The 16003-nt window shown below is 63.8% G+C and overlaps 4 non-coding genes across 4 annotated transcripts; all 4 read left to right on the top strand.

The window, feature by feature from the left end:
* Positions 1-1733: 1733 nt before the first annotated feature.
* Positions 1734-1852, top strand: LOC142866318 (5S ribosomal RNA). Its single transcript, XR_012916331.1, has one exon. It is a non-coding gene; the product is annotated as a 5S ribosomal RNA (ribosomal RNA).
* A 3557-nt stretch (positions 1853-5409) lies between these two features.
* On the top strand, positions 5410-5528 carry LOC142866307 (5S ribosomal RNA). Its single transcript, XR_012916330.1, has one exon. It is a non-coding gene; the product is annotated as a 5S ribosomal RNA (ribosomal RNA).
* Positions 5529-9078: 3550 nt separating this feature from the next.
* Positions 9079-9197, top strand: LOC142866296 (5S ribosomal RNA). Its single transcript, XR_012916329.1, has one exon. It is a non-coding gene; the product is annotated as a 5S ribosomal RNA (ribosomal RNA).
* A 3545-nt stretch (positions 9198-12742) lies between these two features.
* On the top strand, positions 12743-12861 carry LOC142866284 (5S ribosomal RNA). Its single transcript, XR_012916325.1, has one exon. It is a non-coding gene; the product is annotated as a 5S ribosomal RNA (ribosomal RNA).
* The last annotated feature ends 3142 nt before the right edge of the window (positions 12862-16003 follow it).

Genomic DNA, 16003 nt, shown 5'->3' with positions numbered 1-16003 from the left:
GGAGGAGGAGGAGGTGGGAAGGGCCGTGGCCTGCAGTCGTGTTCCCGGGGTGGCTTCTTCCACAGGCTGCTTGGCCTGGGCTCCCTGCACCTGGGCCTTTGGAGGACTGGCCCTGTGCTTGCCAACGCTTCCCCTGCAGGGACCCAGAGCTGGGAGGTTGCATCTCTCAGCCCTGGGTCGGGCAGAGCCCCAGCGGGCCATGCCCACAACCTCTCTCAGCACGGGTCCCCCAGAAGGCTCCTTTGGGACCAGGATTCTCTTGCGGGTGACTCTTTAAGGTCTGGCCCCTGGATGGAGGGGCACCAGGAGTAGAGGAGCAGGAAGGGGAAGGGGGTGGCCGTGCGAGGGGACACTTTCAGGCCAAGTCCCAGCTTCAGCCTGATCCTCCTGGGAACCCCGGGGTGTACGTCACACCTCCTGGTTGTCCCGCTCTGAGACAAGGAGCCGGGCTTCGCATTCCCCCAGCAGCCAGTCGTGGGCTGAGGACACCTGGGGCGTTGGGAACTCCCTGGCTTCTCCTTGGCTTAACATCTGGAGCTGCTTGTGAATCGTGCCGCCACACACACCCGAGTGCAGGTGTCTTCTGCACAGACTGCGGGCCTCGCTCTTCTGAATGCCGCTAGCTCGCCACCCACCCACGGGTGAACCTGGTCAGGGTACTTTCTCTCGGGGGCAGACTCTGATCCTGGCGGGCTACCGGTGTCTCTGTTTGCTCGTTTCTTTCTTCCATTTCGGGAAAGGCTTCCTTACTGGGTGTGGAAATCTCCTATGCCTTTCCTCGCCTATTCTGTCAGCTTTAAAATTCTCTTTCAGTTGCCACCCTCACAGATGGATTAGGAAACTCTTTCCGGTGCACTCATTAGTGAAATGACCTCAATGAAGCTGGAATCCAATATCTAATCGCCGATTTTTAGCGAGTCCACACGCCAGGGTGGTCGGGGTCCAATGCAGCCCCGGCCAGGCCCAGGCCCCTTGGACTGGGCCACAGGAGGACACAGAGGAGGGTCCCGGCCCCCACGGTCGCGTTGCCGGCAGTTCTCCAAGGGCTTGGGCGTTTTCCAGAGGTAGGAGATGGAGGGGACTGATTTCTTCAGCGCCCCACTAACCACGCCACCCCACCCATGGGACACATCCCTAGAGAGAGAGAGAGACGCCCCATACACTCGCTCCCCTCCCCCATGCGCTGTGCCCCAGCCCGGGCCCGGGGGAATAGGCGGCAGCCCACCCACAGGGTGGGGGGCGCAGCTGAAAGGGGTTGTCGGGGAGGGCGGCCCCTGCCTGGGGTCAAAGGGCGGGCGACCCGCGCGTGCGCAATCGGCGGCGGCGGCGGCGGCGGCGGCGGCGGCGGCGGCGGCGGCGGCGGCGGCGGGGGCGGCCACGAGCTGGGGGTGGGCCAGGCGAGGAGAGGAAGGGGGCTGGAAGGTCTCCACCTTGGCGAGTCCAGCCGTGGAGGCGCATCTTGTGTGAGTGTGAGTGAGTGAGTGTGAGTGTGAGTGTGTGTGTGTGTGTGTGTGTATAGAGAGACAGCCCCCCACCCCGGCCCGCCGCTCCCTGCCCGCCCCGCCCCACCCCGCCTGTCACCCCCGTCCCTCGGAGCCCGCCGGACCCGGCCGGTGAACTCAACAGGCCCGCCCGGTGCGGGTCAGCGCCGGCGCGGGGCCTGGGGCGGGAGGAGGCGGCGGGGAAGCGCAGAGAGGCTCGGCTTCTTGAGCGGGGCAGGGGCGCCCTCCGCCGTCTAGGGCCACACCACCCTGAACGCGCCCGATCTCGTCTGGTCTCAGAAGCTAAGCAGGGTCGGGCCTGGTTAGTACTTGGATGGGAGACCGCCTGGGAATACCGGGTGCCGTAGGCTTCTTTTTTTTTTTTTTTTTTTTTTTTGTTTTGCCTCTTGTTCTGTCCCCTCTCTGGGAGCGAGGCGGCGGCCCGGGGCGGGGGTCACCCCCACCCTCAGCGCCCGCCGCGGTGCCTGGCGCCCCAGCCCGCACCGTGGGGCCTCCTCTTGTCCCAAGCCGCGACACCGCCGTCACGCGGCAGCATGCGTGGCTTCTGGACTGTCAGGTCTCAGACCAAAGGTCTGCTCTGTGGGAACCGACACGCTGGAGGAAACCTTGAGAGTCTGAGAGGGGAGGGAGTTCCAGAAGAAGGCCAGGATGTCATTTTGAGGGAGTATGTGACCAGAACTCGTCCCGTTGCTTTTGGGGTTCTATGGGCTACACGTAGGAATCTTTGGTGGTGGCACCTGATGTTGGGGGATCCGGAGTCACACCCAGACCTGCCCCACAGGCCTCCTTTTACTTTTCTCTTCGGATTCATTATGTTTAAAAAGTGTCTCTTATCTCTATGATTGCATTTTCTTTTCTCTCTCTTTTCAAGCAGATGATGGGAGTCCAAGTATTAAGGTGACATGTGTTGCCCGTGCCCCCCTCCCCCCTGTGTTCTTATTCATTAACCTCTGATGTTGTTCCAGCGTATTGTGGGGGTACCAATGTTAAGGTCGGGTACGTTGCCCTCTCCCAGCCTCCCCCCTCGGGTCAGAGCCTCAAGTGCGCCCATCCCCCAGTCGGTGCGCACCCACCCCATTCCTAATGGAGGTGTATGCCCATCCCCTCCCCCCACCCGCCCGACACCCACCCGATGAAGGTGATTCCTCTGTGTCCACTTGGGTGTCCGTCGGTTCGTACCCATTTGCTGGTGAGCGCGAGCACGTGGTGCTCGTGTGTCCATTCTTGGGCTACCTGGCTTACTGGAACGGGTTCCAGCTCTGGCCAGGAGAACCACGAGAGGTGCCCTCTCACCGCTGCTCCTCCTAGCTGAATAGCACTCCGTGGTGTCCACGCGCCACATTTCATTTACGCACTGGTGGGTCGATGGGCACTCGGGTCGCTTCCAGGTCTTTGCGATTGTGACTTGTGCCCTGACTCTAACCCTAACCCTTACCCAGCCCCGTCTCCTCCTCGGCCCCTGCCTGAATGACTCCTTCCCGCCCGGCCTGTCACCTGTCACCGTCCTCTGCCCCTGCCTGACACGCTCCTCCCCGCCCGGGCCGTCACCGTCCTCGGCCCCTGCCTGACGGGGCTCCTCCGTCGCCTGGGCCTTCCAAGGGCTTGGTGTGGACGCTGGTTCCAGGACGCCCTCCCAGGAACCCGGTAGCAGGGCGGCCGCAGCGTCTCGCGCCACCCAACCGTCCGCCGGCCGGCGGCCGTCGCTAAGTGGCCTGCGGGGGACGTGCCCCCACTGTGGGGCGGGCGCCCAGCCTGGTGTCTTCTCTGAGGCCCCGTGGCTGCTTTTCCCCCCCCCCGCAAGGGGAGAGCCGCGGAGGTGGGGACCGCCTCCTCGTGGGGACGTACACCCAGCTCTCCACGTCGGATTCCGGGGCTCTCTGTCCTGCCAGAAGGCCCAGCTGGCCTGCGGGTCCTTAGAGTGGCAAAAACATCCGAAAACTGAGATTGAGGGTCCGGTGGTTGTCTGCACTTTTGTGCTGGGCACCCCAGGGAGGCCCGGGGGCTGGCTGGACAACGCGGTCTGCTGGGCGGGGGGGGGGTTTGGAGGAGCAACTGATGCCCTTTGCACTTTGGGTAGCAAGTGTCTGAGGTGTCTCTGAGCCCTGCGCCATGTCGGGGGTGGGGGTGGGAGGTCGGGGGGGGGTGGAGGAGCAGGAGGAGGAGGAGGAGGAGGAGGTGGGAAGGGCCGTGGCCTGCAGTCGTGTTCCCGGGGTGGCTTCTTCCACAGGCTGCTTGGCCTGGGCTCCCTGCACCTGGGCCTTTGGAGGACTGGCCCTGTGCTTGCCAACGCTTCCCCTGCAGGGACCCAGAGCTGGGAGGTTGCATCTCTCAGCCCTGGGTCGGGCAGAGCCCCAGCGGGCCATGCCCACAACCTCTCTCAGCACGGGTCCCCCAGAAGTCTCCTTTGGGACCAGGATTCTCTTGCGGGTGACTCTTTAAGGTCTGGCCCCTGGATGGAGGGGCACCAGGAGTAGAGGAGCAGGAAGGGGAAGGGGGTGGCCGTGCGAGGGGACACTTTCAGGCCAAGTCCCAGCTTCAGCCTGATCCTCCTGGGAACCCCGGGGTGTACGTCACACCTCCTGGTTGTCCCGCTCTGAGACAAGGAGCCGGGCTTCGCATTCCCCCAGCAGCCAGTCGTGGGCTGAGGACACCTGGGGCGTTGGGAACTCCCTGGCTTCTCCTTGGCTTAACATCTGGAGCTGCTTGTGAATCGTGCCGCCACACACACCCGAGTGCAGGTGTCTTCTGCACAGACTGCGGGCCTCGCTCTTCTGAATGCCGCTAGCTCGCCACCCACCCACGGGTGAACCTGGTCAGGGTACTTTCTCTCGGGGGCAGACTCTGATCCTGGCGGGCTACCGGTGTCTCTGTTTGCTCGTTTCTTTCTTCCATTTCGGGAAAGGCTTCCTTACTGGGTGTGGAAATCTCCTATGCCTTTCCTCGCCTATTCTGTCAGCTTTAAAATTCTCTTTCAGTTGCCACCCTCACAGATGGATTAGGAAACTCTTTCCGGTGCACTCATTAGTGAAATGACCTCAATGAAGCTGGAATCCAATATCTAATCGCCGATTTTTAGCGAGTCCACACGCCAGGGTGGTCGGGGTCCAATGCAGCCCCGGCCAGGCCCAGGCCCCTTGGACTGGGCCACAGGAGGACACAGAGGAGGGTCCCGGCCCCCACGGTCGCGTTGCCGGCAGTTCTCCAAGGGCTTGGGCGTTTTCCAGAGGTAGGAGATGGAGGGGACTGATTTCTTCAGCGCCCCACTAACCACGCCACCCCACCCATGGGACACATCCCTAGAGAGAGAGAGAGACGCCCCATACACTCGCTCCCCTCCCCCATGCGCTGTGCCCCAGCCCGGGCCCGGGGGAATAGGCGGCAGCCCACCCACAGGGTGGGGGGCGCAGCTGAAAGGGGTTGTCGGGGAGGGCGGCCCCTGCCTGGGGTCAAAGGGCGGGCGACCCGCGCGTGCGCAATCGGCGGCGGCGGCGGCGGCGGCGGCGGCGGCGGCGGCGGCGGCGGCGGCGGCGGCGGCGGCGGCGGGGGCGGCCACGAGCTGGGGGTGGGCCAGGCGAGGAGAGGAAGGGGGCTGGAAGGTCTCCACCTTGGCGAGTCCAGCCGTGGAGGCGCATCTTGTGTGAGTGTGAGTGAGTGAGTGTGAGTGTGAGTGTGTGTGTGTGTGTGTGTGTATAGAGAGACAGCCCCCCACCCCGGCCCGCCGCTCCCTGCCCGCCCCGCCCCACCCCGCCTGTCACCCCCGTCCCTCGGAGCCCGCCGGACCCGGCCGGTGAACTCAACAGGCCCGCCCGGTGCGGGTCAGCGCCGGCGCGGGGCCTGGGGCGGGAGGAGGCGGCGGGGAAGCGCAGAGAGGCTCGGCTTCTTGAGCGGGGCAGGGGCGCCCTCCGCCGTCTAGGGCCACACCACCCTGAACGCGCCCGATCTCGTCTGGTCTCAGAAGCTAAGCAGGGTCGGGCCTGGTTAGTACTTGGATGGGAGACCGCCTGGGAATACCGGGTGCCGTAGGCTTCTTTTTTTTTTTTTTTTTTTTTTTTGTTTTGCCTCTTGTTCTGTCCCCTCTCTGGGAGCGAGGCGGCGGCCCGGGGCGGGGGTCACCCCCACCCTCAGCGCCCGCCGCGGTGCCTGGCGCCCCAGCCCGCACCGTGGGGCCTCCTCTTGTCCCAAGCCGCGACACCGCCGTCACGCGGCAGCATGCGTGGCTTCTGGACTGTCAGGTCTCAGACCAAAGGTCTGCTCTGTGGGAACCGACACGCTGGAGGAAACCTTGAGAGTCTGAGAGGGGAGGGAGTTCCAGAAGAAGGCCAGGATGTCATTTTGAGGGAGTATGTGACCAGAACTCGTCCCGTTGCTTTTGGGGTTCTATGGGCTACACGTAGGAATCTTTGGTGGTGGCACCTGATGTTGGGGGATCCGGAGTCACACCCAGACCTGCCCCACAGGCCTCCTTTTACTTTTCTCTTCGGATTCATTATGTTTAAAAAGTGTCTCTTATCTCTATGATTGCATTTTCTTTTCTCTCTCTTTTCAAGCAGATGATGGGAGTCCAAGTATTAAGGTGACATGTGTTGCCCGTGCCCCCCTCCCCCCTGTGTTCTTATTCATTAACCTCTGATGTTGTTCCAGCGTATTGTGGGGGTACCAATGTTAAGGTCGGGTACGTTGCCCTCTCCCAGCCTCCCCCCTCGGGTCAGAGCCTCAAGTGCGCCCATCCCCCAGTCGGTGCGCACCCACCCCATTCCTAATGGAGGTGTATGCCCATCCCCTCCCCCCACCCGCCCGACACCCACCCGATGAAGGTGATTCCTCTGTGTCCACTTGGGTGTCCGTCGGTTCGTACCCATTTGCTGGTGAGCGCGAGCACGTGGTGCTCGTGTGTCCATTCTTGGGCTACCTGGCTTACTGGAACGGGTTCCAGCTCTGGCCAGGAGAACCACGAGAGGTGCCCTCTCACCGCTGCTCCTCCTAGCTGAATAGCACTCCGTGGTGTCCACGCGCCACATTTCATTTACGCACTGGTGGGTCGATGGGCACTCGGGTCGCTTCCAGGTCTTTGCGATTGTGACTTGTGCCCTGACTCTAACCCTAACCCTTACCCAGCCCCGTCTCCTCCTCGGCCCCTGCCTGAATGACTCCTTCCCGCCCGGCCTGTCACCTGTCACCGTCCTCTGCCCCTGCCTGACACGCTCCTCCCCGCCCGGGCCGTCACCGTCCTCGGCCCCTGCCTGACGGGGCTCCTCCGTCGCCTGGGCCTTCCAAGGGCTTGGTGTGGACGCTGGTTCCAGGACGCCCTCCCAGGAACCCGGTAGCAGGGCGGCCGCAGCGTCTCGCGCCACCCAACCGTCCGCCGGCCGGCGGCCGTCGCTAAGTGGCCTGCGGGGGACGTGCCCCCACTGTGGGGCGGGCGCCCAGCCTGGTGTCTTCTCCGAGGCCCCGTGGCTGCTTTTCCCCCCCCCCGCAAGGGGAGAGCCGCGGAGGTGGGGACCGCCTCCTCGTGGGGACGTACACCCAGCTCTCCACGTCGGATTCCGGGGCTCTCTGTCCTGCCAGAAGGCCCAGCTGGCCTGCGGGTCCTTAGAGTGGCAAAAACATCCGAAAACTGAGATTGAGGGTCCGGTGGTTGTCTGCACTTTTGTGCTGGGCACCCCAGGGAGGCCCGGGGGCTGGCTGGACAACGCGGTCTGCTGGGCGGGGGGGGGGTTTGGAGGAGCAACTGATGCCCTTTGCACTTTGGGTAGCAAGTGTCTGAGGTGTCTCTGAGCCCTGCGCCATGTCGGGGGTGGGGGTGGGAGGTCGGGGGGGGGGGTGGAGGAGCAGGAGGAGGAGGAGGAGGAGGAGGAGGAGGTGGGAAGGGCCGTGGCCTGCAGTCGTGTTCCCGGGGTGGCTTCTTCCACAGGCTGCTTGGCCTGGGCTCCCTGCACCTGGGCCTTTGGAGGACTGGCCCTGTGCTTGCCAACGCTTCCCCTGCAGGGACCCAGAGCTGGGAGGTTGCATCTCTCAGCCCTGGGTCGGGCAGAGCCCCAGCGGGCCATGCCCACAACCTCTCTCAGCACGGGTCCCCCAGAAGGCTCCTTTGGGACCAGGATTCTCTTGCGGGTGACTCTTTAAGGTCTGGCCCCTGGATGGAGGGGCACCAGGAGTAGAGGAGCAGGAAGGGGAAGGGGGTGGCCGTGCGAGGGGACACTTTCAGGCCAAGTCCCAGCTTCAGCCTGATCCTCCTGGGAACCCCGGGGTGTACGTCACACCTCCTGGTTGTCCCGCTCTGAGACAAGGAGCCGGGCTTCGCATTCCCCCAGCAGCCAGTCGTGGGCTGAGGACACCTGGGGCGTTGGGAACTCCCTGGCTTCTCCTTGGCTTAACATCTGGAGCTGCTTGTGAATCGTGCCGCCACACACACCCGAGTGCAGGTGTCTTCTGCACAGACTGCGGGCCTCGCTCTTCTGAATGCCGCTAGCTCGCCACCCACCCACGGGTGAACCTGGTCAGGGTACTTTCTCTCGGGGGCAGACTCTGATCCTGGCGGGCTACCGGTGTCTCTGTTTGCTCGTTTCTTTCTTCCATTTCGGGAAAGGCTTCCTTACTGGGTGTGGAAATCTCCTATGCCTTTCCTCGCCTATTCTGTCAGCTTTAAAATTCTCTTTCAGTTGCCACCCTCACAGATGGATTAGGAAACTCTTTCCGGTGCACTCATTAGTGAAATGACCTCAATGAAGCTGGAATCCAATATCTAATCGCCGATTTTTAGCGAGTCCACACGCCAGGGTGGTCGGGGTCCAATGCAGCCCCGGCCAGGCCCAGGCCCCTTGGACTGGGCCACAGGAGGACACAGAGGAGGGTCCCGGCCCCCACGGTCGCGTTGCCGGCAGTTCTCCAAGGGCTTGGGCGTTTTCCAGAGGTAGGAGATGGAGGGGACTGATTTCTTCAGCGCCCCACTAACCACGCCACCCCACCCATGGGACACATCCCTAGAGAGAGAGAGAGACGCCCCATACACTCGCTCCCCTCCCCCATGCGCTGTGCCCCAGCCCGGGCCCGGGGGAATAGGCGGCAGCCCACCCACAGGGTGGGGGGCGCAGCTGAAAGGGGTTGTCGGGGAGGGCGGCCCCTGCCTGGGGTCAAAGGGCGGGCGACCCGCGCGTGCGCAATCGGCGGCGGCGGCGGCGGCGGCGGCGGCGGCGGCGGCGGCGGCGGCGGCGGGGGCGGCCACGAGCTGGGGGTGGGCCAGGCGAGGAGAGGAAGGGGGCTGGAAGGTCTCCACCTTGGCGAGTCCAGCCGTGGAGGCGCATCTTGTGTGAGTGTGAGTGAGTGAGTGTGAGTGTGAGTGTGTGTGTGTGTGTGTGTGTATAGAGAGACAGCCCCCCACCCCGGCCCGCCGCTCCCTGCCCGCCCCGCCCCACCCCGCCTGTCACCCCCGTCCCTCGGAGCCCGCCGGACCCGGCCGGTGAACTCAACAGGCCCGCCCGGTGCGGGTCAGCGCCGGCGCGGGGCCTGGGGCGGGAGGAGGCGGCGGGGAAGCGCAGAGAGGCTCGGCTTCTTGAGCGGGGCAGGGGCGCCCTCCGCCGTCTAGGGCCACACCACCCTGAACGCGCCCGATCTCGTCTGGTCTCAGAAGCTAAGCAGGGTCGGGCCTGGTTAGTACTTGGATGGGAGACCGCCTGGGAATACCGGGTGCCGTAGGCTTCTTTTTTTTTTTTTTTTTTTTTTTTGTTTTGCCTCTTGTTCTGTCCCCTCTCTGGGAGCGAGGCGGCGGCCCGGGGCGGGGGTCACCCCCACCCTCAGCGCCCGCCGCGGTGCCTGGCGCCCCAGCCCGCACCGTGGGGCCTCCTCTTGTCCCAAGCCGCGACACCGCCGTCACGCGGCAGCATGCGTGGCTTCTGGACTGTCAGGTCTCAGACCAAAGGTCTGCTCTGTGGGAACCGACACGCTGGAGGAAACCTTGAGAGTCTGAGAGGGGAGGGAGTTCCAGAAGAAGGCCAGGATGTCATTTTGAGGGAGTATGTGACCAGAACTCGTCCCGTTGCTTTTGGGGTTCTATGGGCTACACGTAGGAATCTTTGGTGGTGGCACCTGATGTTGGGGGATCCGGAGTCACACCCAGACCTGCCCCACAGGCCTCCTTTTACTTTTCTCTTCGGATTCATTATGTTTAAAAAGTGTCTCTTATCTCTATGATTGCATTTTCTTTTCTCTCTCTTTTCAAGCAGATGATGGGAGTCCAAGTATTAAGGTGACATGTGTTGCCCGTGCCCCCCTCCCCCCTGTGTTCTTATTCATTAACCTCTGATGTTGTTCCAGCGTATTGTGGGGGTACCAATGTTAAGGTCGGGTACGTTGCCCTCTCCCAGCCTCCCCCCTCGGGTCAGAGCCTCAAGTGCGCCCATCCCCCAGTCGGTGCGCACCCACCCCATTCCTAATGGAGGTGTATGCCCATCCCCTTTCCCCACCCGCCCGACACCCACCCGATGAAGGTGATTCCTCTGTGTCCACTTGGGTGTCCGTCGGTTCGTACCCATTTGCTGGTGAGCGCGAGCACGTGGTGCTCGTGTGTCCATTCTTGGGCTACCTGGCTTACTGGAACGGGTTCCAGCTCTGGCCAGGAGAACCACGAGAGGTGCCCTCTCACCGCTGCTCCTCCTAGCTGAATAGCACTCCGTGGTGTCCACGCGCCACATTTCATTTACGCACTGGTGGGTCGATGGGCACTCGGGTCGCTTCCAGGTCTTTGCGATTGTGACTTGTGCCCTGACTCTAACCCTAACCCTTACCCAGCCCCGTCTCCTCCTCGGCCCCTGCCTGAATGACTCCTTCCCGCCCGGCCTGTCACCTGTCACCGTCCTCTGCCCCTGCCTGACACGCTCCTCCCCGCCCGGGCCGTCACCGTCCTCGGCCCCTGCCTGACGGGGCTCCTCCGTCGCCTGGGCCTTCCAAGGGCTTGGTGTGGACGCTGGTTCCAGGACGCCCTCCCAGGAACCCGGTAGCAGGGCGGCCGCAGCGTCTCGCGCCACCCAACCGTCCGCCGGCCGGCGGCCGTCGCTAAGTGGCCTGCGGGGGACGTGCCCCCACTGTGGGGCGGGCGCCCAGCCTGGTGTCTTCTCTGAGGCCCCGTGGCTGCTTTTCCCCCCCCCCGCAAGGGGAGAGCCGCGGAGGTGGGGACCGCCTCCTCGTGGGGACGTACACCCAGCTCTCCACGTCGGATTCCGGGGCTCTCTGTCCTGCCAGAAGGCCCAGCTGGCCTGCGGGTCCTTAGAGTGGCAAAAACATCCGAAAACTGAGATTGAGGGTCCGGTGGTTGTCTGCACTTTTGTGCTGGGCACCCCAGGGAGGCCCGGGGGCTGGCTGGACAACGCGGTCTGCTGGGCGGGGGGGGGGTTTGGAGGAGCAACTGATGCCCTTTGCACTTTGGGTAGCAAGTGTCTGAGGTGTCTCTGAGCCCTGCGCCATGTCGGGGGTGGGGGTGGGAGGTCGGGGGGGGGTGGAGGAGCAGGAGGAGGAGGAGGAGGAGGAGGTGGGAAGGGCCGTGGCCTGCAGTCGTGTTCCCGGGGTGGCTTCTTCCACAGGCTGCTTGGCCTGGGCTCCCTGCACCTGGGCCTTTGGAGGACTGGCCCTGTGCTTGCCAACGCTTCCCCTGCAGGGACCCAGAGCTGGGAGGTTGCATCTCTCAGCCCTGGGTCGGGCAGAGCCCCAGCGGGCCATGCCCACAACCTCTCTCAGCACGGGTCCCCCAGAAGGCTCCTTTGGGACCAGGATTCTCTTGCGGGTGACTCTTTAAGGTCTGGCCCCTGGATGGAGGGGCACCAGGAGTAGAGGAGCAGGAAGGGGAAGGGGGTGGCCGTGCGAGGGGACACTTTCAGGCCAAGTCCCAGCTTCAGCCTGATCCTCCTGGGAACCCCGGGGTGTACGTCACACCTCCTGGTTGTCCCGCTCTGAGACAAGGAGCCGGGCTTCGCATTCCCCCAGCAGCCAGTCGTGGGCTGAGGACACCTGGGGCGTTGGGAACTCCCTGGCTTCTCCTTGGCTTAACATCTGGAGCTGCTTGTGAATCGTGCCGCCACACACACCCGAGTGCAGGTGTCTTCTGCACAGACTGCGGGCCTCGCTCTTCTGAATGCCGCTAGCTCGCCACCCACCCACGGGTGAACCTGGTCAGGGTACTTTCTCTCGGGGGCAGACTCTGATCCTGGCGGGCTACCGGTGTCTCTGTTTGCTCGTTTCTTTCTTCCATTTCGGGAAAGGCTTCCTTACTGGGTGTGGAAATCTCCTATGCCTTTCCTCGCCTATTCTGTCAGCTTTAAAATTCTCTTTCAGTTGCCACCCTCACAGATGGATTAGGAAACTCTTTCCGGTGCACTCATTAGTGAAATGACCTCAATGAAGCTGGAATCCAATATCTAATCGCCGATTTTTAGCGAGTCCACACGCCAGGGTGGTCGGGGTCCAATGCAGCCCCGGCCAGGCCCAGGCCCCTTGGACTGGGCCACAGGAGGACACAGAGGAGGGTCCCGGCCCCCACGGTCGCGTTGCCGGCAGTTCTCCAAGGGCTTGGGCGTTTTCCAGAGGTAGGAGATGGAGGGGACTGATTTCTTCAGCGCCCCACTAACCACGCCACCCCACCCATGGGACACATCCCTAGAGAGACAGAGAGACGCCCCATACACTCGCTCCCCTCCCCCATGCGCTGTGCCCCAGCCCGGGCCCGGGGGAATAGGCGGCAGCCCACCCACAGGGTGGGGGGCGCAGCTGAAAGGGGTTGTCGGGGAGGGCGGCCCCTGCCTGGGGTCAAAGGGCGGGCGACCCGCGCGTGCGCAATCGGCGGCGGCGGCGGCGGCGGCGGCGGCGGCGGCGGCGGCGGCGGCGGCGGCGGGGGCGGCCACGAGCTGGGGGTGGGCCAGGCGAGGAGAGGAAGGGGGCTGGAAGGTCTCCACCTTGGCGAGTCCAGCCGTGGAGGCGCATCTTGTGTGAGTGTGAGTGAGTGAGTGTGAGTGTGAGTGTGTGTGTGTGTGTGTGTGTATAGAGAGACAGCCCCCCACCCCGGCCCGCCGCTCCCTGCCCGCCCCGCCCCACCCCGCCTGTCACCCCCGTCCCTCGGAGCCCGCCGGACCCGGCCGGTGAACTCAACAGGCCCGCCCGGTGCGGGTCAGCGCCGGCGCGGGGCCTGGGGCGGGAGGAGGCGGCGGGGAAGCGCAGAGAGGCTCGGCTTCTTGAGCGGGGCAGGGGCGCCCTCCGCCGTCTAGGGCCACACCACCCTGAACGCGCCCGATCTCGTCTGGTCTCAGAAGCTAAGCAGGGTCGGGCCTGGTTAGTACTTGGATGGGAGACCGCCTGGGAATACCGGGTGCCGTAGGCTTCTTTTTTTTTTTTTTTTTTTTTTTTTGTTTTGCCTCTTGTTCTGTCCCCTCTCTGGGAGCGAGGCGGCGGCCCGGGGCGGGGGTCACCCCCACCCTCAGCGCCCGCCGCGGTGCCTGGCGCCCCAGCCCGCACCGTGGGGCCTCCTCTTGTCCCAAGCCGCGACACCGCCGTCACGCGGCAGCATGCGTGGCTTCTGGACTGTCAGGTCTCAGACCAAAGGTCTGCTCTGTGGGAACCGACACGCTGGAGGAAACCTTGAGAGTCTGAGAGGGGAGGGAGTTCCAGAAGAAGGCCAGGATGTCATTTTGAGGGAGTATGTGACCAGAACTCGTCCCGTTGCTTTTGGGGTTCTATGGGCTACACGTAGGAATCTTTGGTGGTGGCACCTGATGTTGGGGGATCCGGAGTCACACCCAGACCTGCCCCACAGGCCTCCTTTTACTTTTCTCTTCGGATTCATTATGTTTAAAAAGTGTCTCTTATCTCTATGATTGCATTTTCTTTTCTCTCTCTTTTCAAGCAGATGATGGGAGTCCAAGTATTAAGGTGACATGTGTTGCCCGTGCCCCCCTCCCCCCTGTGTTCTTATTCATTAACCTCTGATGTTGTTCCAGCGTATTGTGGGGGTACCAATGTTAAGGTCGGGTACGTTGCCCTCTCCCAGCCTCCCCCCTCGGGTCAGAGCCTCAAGTGCGCCCATCCCCCAGTCGGTGCGCACCCACCCCATTCCTAATGGAGGTGTATGCCCATCCCCTCCCCCCACCCGCCCGACACCCACCCGATGAAGGTGATTCCTCTGTGTCCACTTGGGTGTCCGTCGGTTCGTACCCATTTGCTGGTGAGCGCGAGCACGTGGTGCTCGTGTGTCCATTCTTGGGCTACCTGGCTTACTGGAACGGGTTCCAGCTCTGGCCAGGAGAACCACGAGAGGTGCCCTCTCACCGCTGCTCCTCCTAGCTGAATAGCACTCCGTGGTGTCCACGCGCCACATTTCATTTACGCACTGGTGGGTCGATGGGCACTCGGGTCGCTTCCAGGTCTTTGCGATTGTGACTTGTGCCCTGACTCTAACCCTAACCCTTACCCAGCCCCGTCTCCTCCTCGGCCCCTGCCTGAATGACTCCTTCCCGCCCGGCCTGTCACCTGTCACCGTCCTCTGCCCCTGCCTGACACGCTCCTCCCCGCCCGGGCCGTCACCGTCCTCGGCCCCTGCCTGACGGGGCTCCTCCGTCGCCTGGGCCTTCCAAGGGCTTGGTGTGGACGCTGGTTCCAGGACGCCCTCCCAGGAACCCGGTAGCAGGGCGGCCGCAGCGTCTCGCGCCACCCAACCGTCCGCCGGCCGGCGGCCGTCGCTAAGTGGCCTGCGGGGGACGTGCCCCCACTGTGGGGCGGGCGCCCAGCCTGGTGTCTTCTCTGAGGCCCCGTGGCTGCTTTTCCCCCCCCCCGCAAGGGGAGAGCCGCGGAGGTGGGGACCGCCTCCTCGTGGGGACGTACACCCAGCTCTCCACGTCGGATTCCGGGGCTCTCTGTCCTGCCAGAAGGCCCAGCTGGCCTGCGGGTCCTTAGAGTGGCAAAAACATCCGAAAACTGAGATTGAGGGTCCGGTGGTTGTCTGCACTTTTGTGCTGGGCACCCCAGGGAGGCCCGGGGGCTGGCTGGACAACGCGGTCTGCTGGGCGGGGGGGGGGTTTGGAGGAGCAACTGATGCCCTTTGCACTTTGGGTAGCAAGTGTCTGAGGTGTCTCTGAGCCCTGCGCCATGTCGGGGGTGGGGGTGGGAGGTCGGGGGGGGTGTGGAGGAGCAGGAGGAGGAGGAGGAGGAGGAGGTGGGAAGGGCCGTGGCCTGCAGTCGTGTTCCCGGGGTGGCTTCTTCCACAGGCTGCTTGGCCTGGGCTCCCTGCACCTGGGCCTTTGGAGGACTGGCCCTGTGCTTGCCAACGCTTCCCCTGCAGGGACCCAGAGCTGGGAGGTTGCATCTCTCAGCCCTGGGTCGGGCAGAGCCCCAGCGGGCCATGCCCACAACCTCTCTCAGCACGGGTCCCCCAGAAGGCTCCTTTGGGACCAGGATTCTCTTGCGGGTGACTCTTTAAGGTCTGGCCCCTGGATGGAGGGGCACCAGGAGTAGAGGAGCAGGAAGGGGAAGGGGGTGGCCGTGCGAGGGGACACTTTCAGGCCAAGTCCCAGCTTCAGCCTGATCCTCCTGGGAACCCCGGGGTGTACGTCACACCTCCTGGTTGTCCCGCTCTGAGACAAGGAGCCGGGCTTCGCATTCCCCCAGCAGCCAGTCGTGGGCTGAGGACACCTGGGGCGTTGGGAACTCCCTGGCTTCTCCTTGGCTTAACATCTGGAGCTGCTTGTGAATCGTGCCGCCACACACACCCGAGTGCAGGTGTCTTCTGCACAGACTGCGGGCCTCGCTCTTCTGAATGCCGCTAGCTCGCCACCCACCCACGGGTGAACCTGGTCAGGGTACTTTCTCTCGGGGGCAGACTCTGATCCTGGCGGGCTACCGGTGTCTCTGTTTGCTCGTTTCTTTCTTCCATTTCGGGAAAGGCTTCCTTACTGGGTGTGGAAATCTCCTATGCCTTTCCTCGCCTATTCTGTCAGCTTTAAAATTCTCTTTCAGTTGCCACCCTCACAGATGGATTAGGAAACTCTTTCCGGTGCACTCATTAGTGAAATGACCTCAATGAAGCTGGAATCCAATATCTAATCGCCGATTTTTAGCGAGTCCACACGCCAGGGTGGTCGGGGTCCAATGCAGCCCCGGCCAGGCCCAGGCCCCTTGGACTGGGCCACAGGAGGACACAGAGGAGGGTCCCGGCCCCCACGGTCGCGTTGCCGGCAGTTCTCCAAGGGCTTGGGCGTTTTCCAGAGGTAGGAGATGGAGGGGACTGATTTCTTCAGCGCCCCACTAACCACGCCACCCCACCCATGGGACACATCCCTAGAGAGACAGAGAGACGCCCCATACACTCGCTCCCCTCCCCCATGCGCTGTGCCCCAGCCCGGGCCCGGGGGAATAGGCGGCAGCCCACCCACAGGGTGGGGGGCGCAGCTGAAAGGGGTTGTCGGGGAGGGCGGCCCCTGCCTGGGGTCAAAGGGCGGGCGACCCGCGCGTGCGCAATCGGCGGCGGCGGC

The sequence above is a fragment of the Microcebus murinus genome, unplaced genomic scaffold (genome assembly GCF_040939455.1).
Source record: "Microcebus murinus isolate Inina unplaced genomic scaffold, M.murinus_Inina_mat1.0 scaf002_hap2_Mmur4.0, whole genome shotgun sequence".
NCBI classification, from domain to species: Eukaryota; Metazoa; Chordata; class Mammalia; order Primates; family Cheirogaleidae; genus Microcebus; species Microcebus murinus.
Note: the sequence above shows the minus strand (reverse complement) of the source record. Positions and strands in the feature narration are given on the sequence as shown.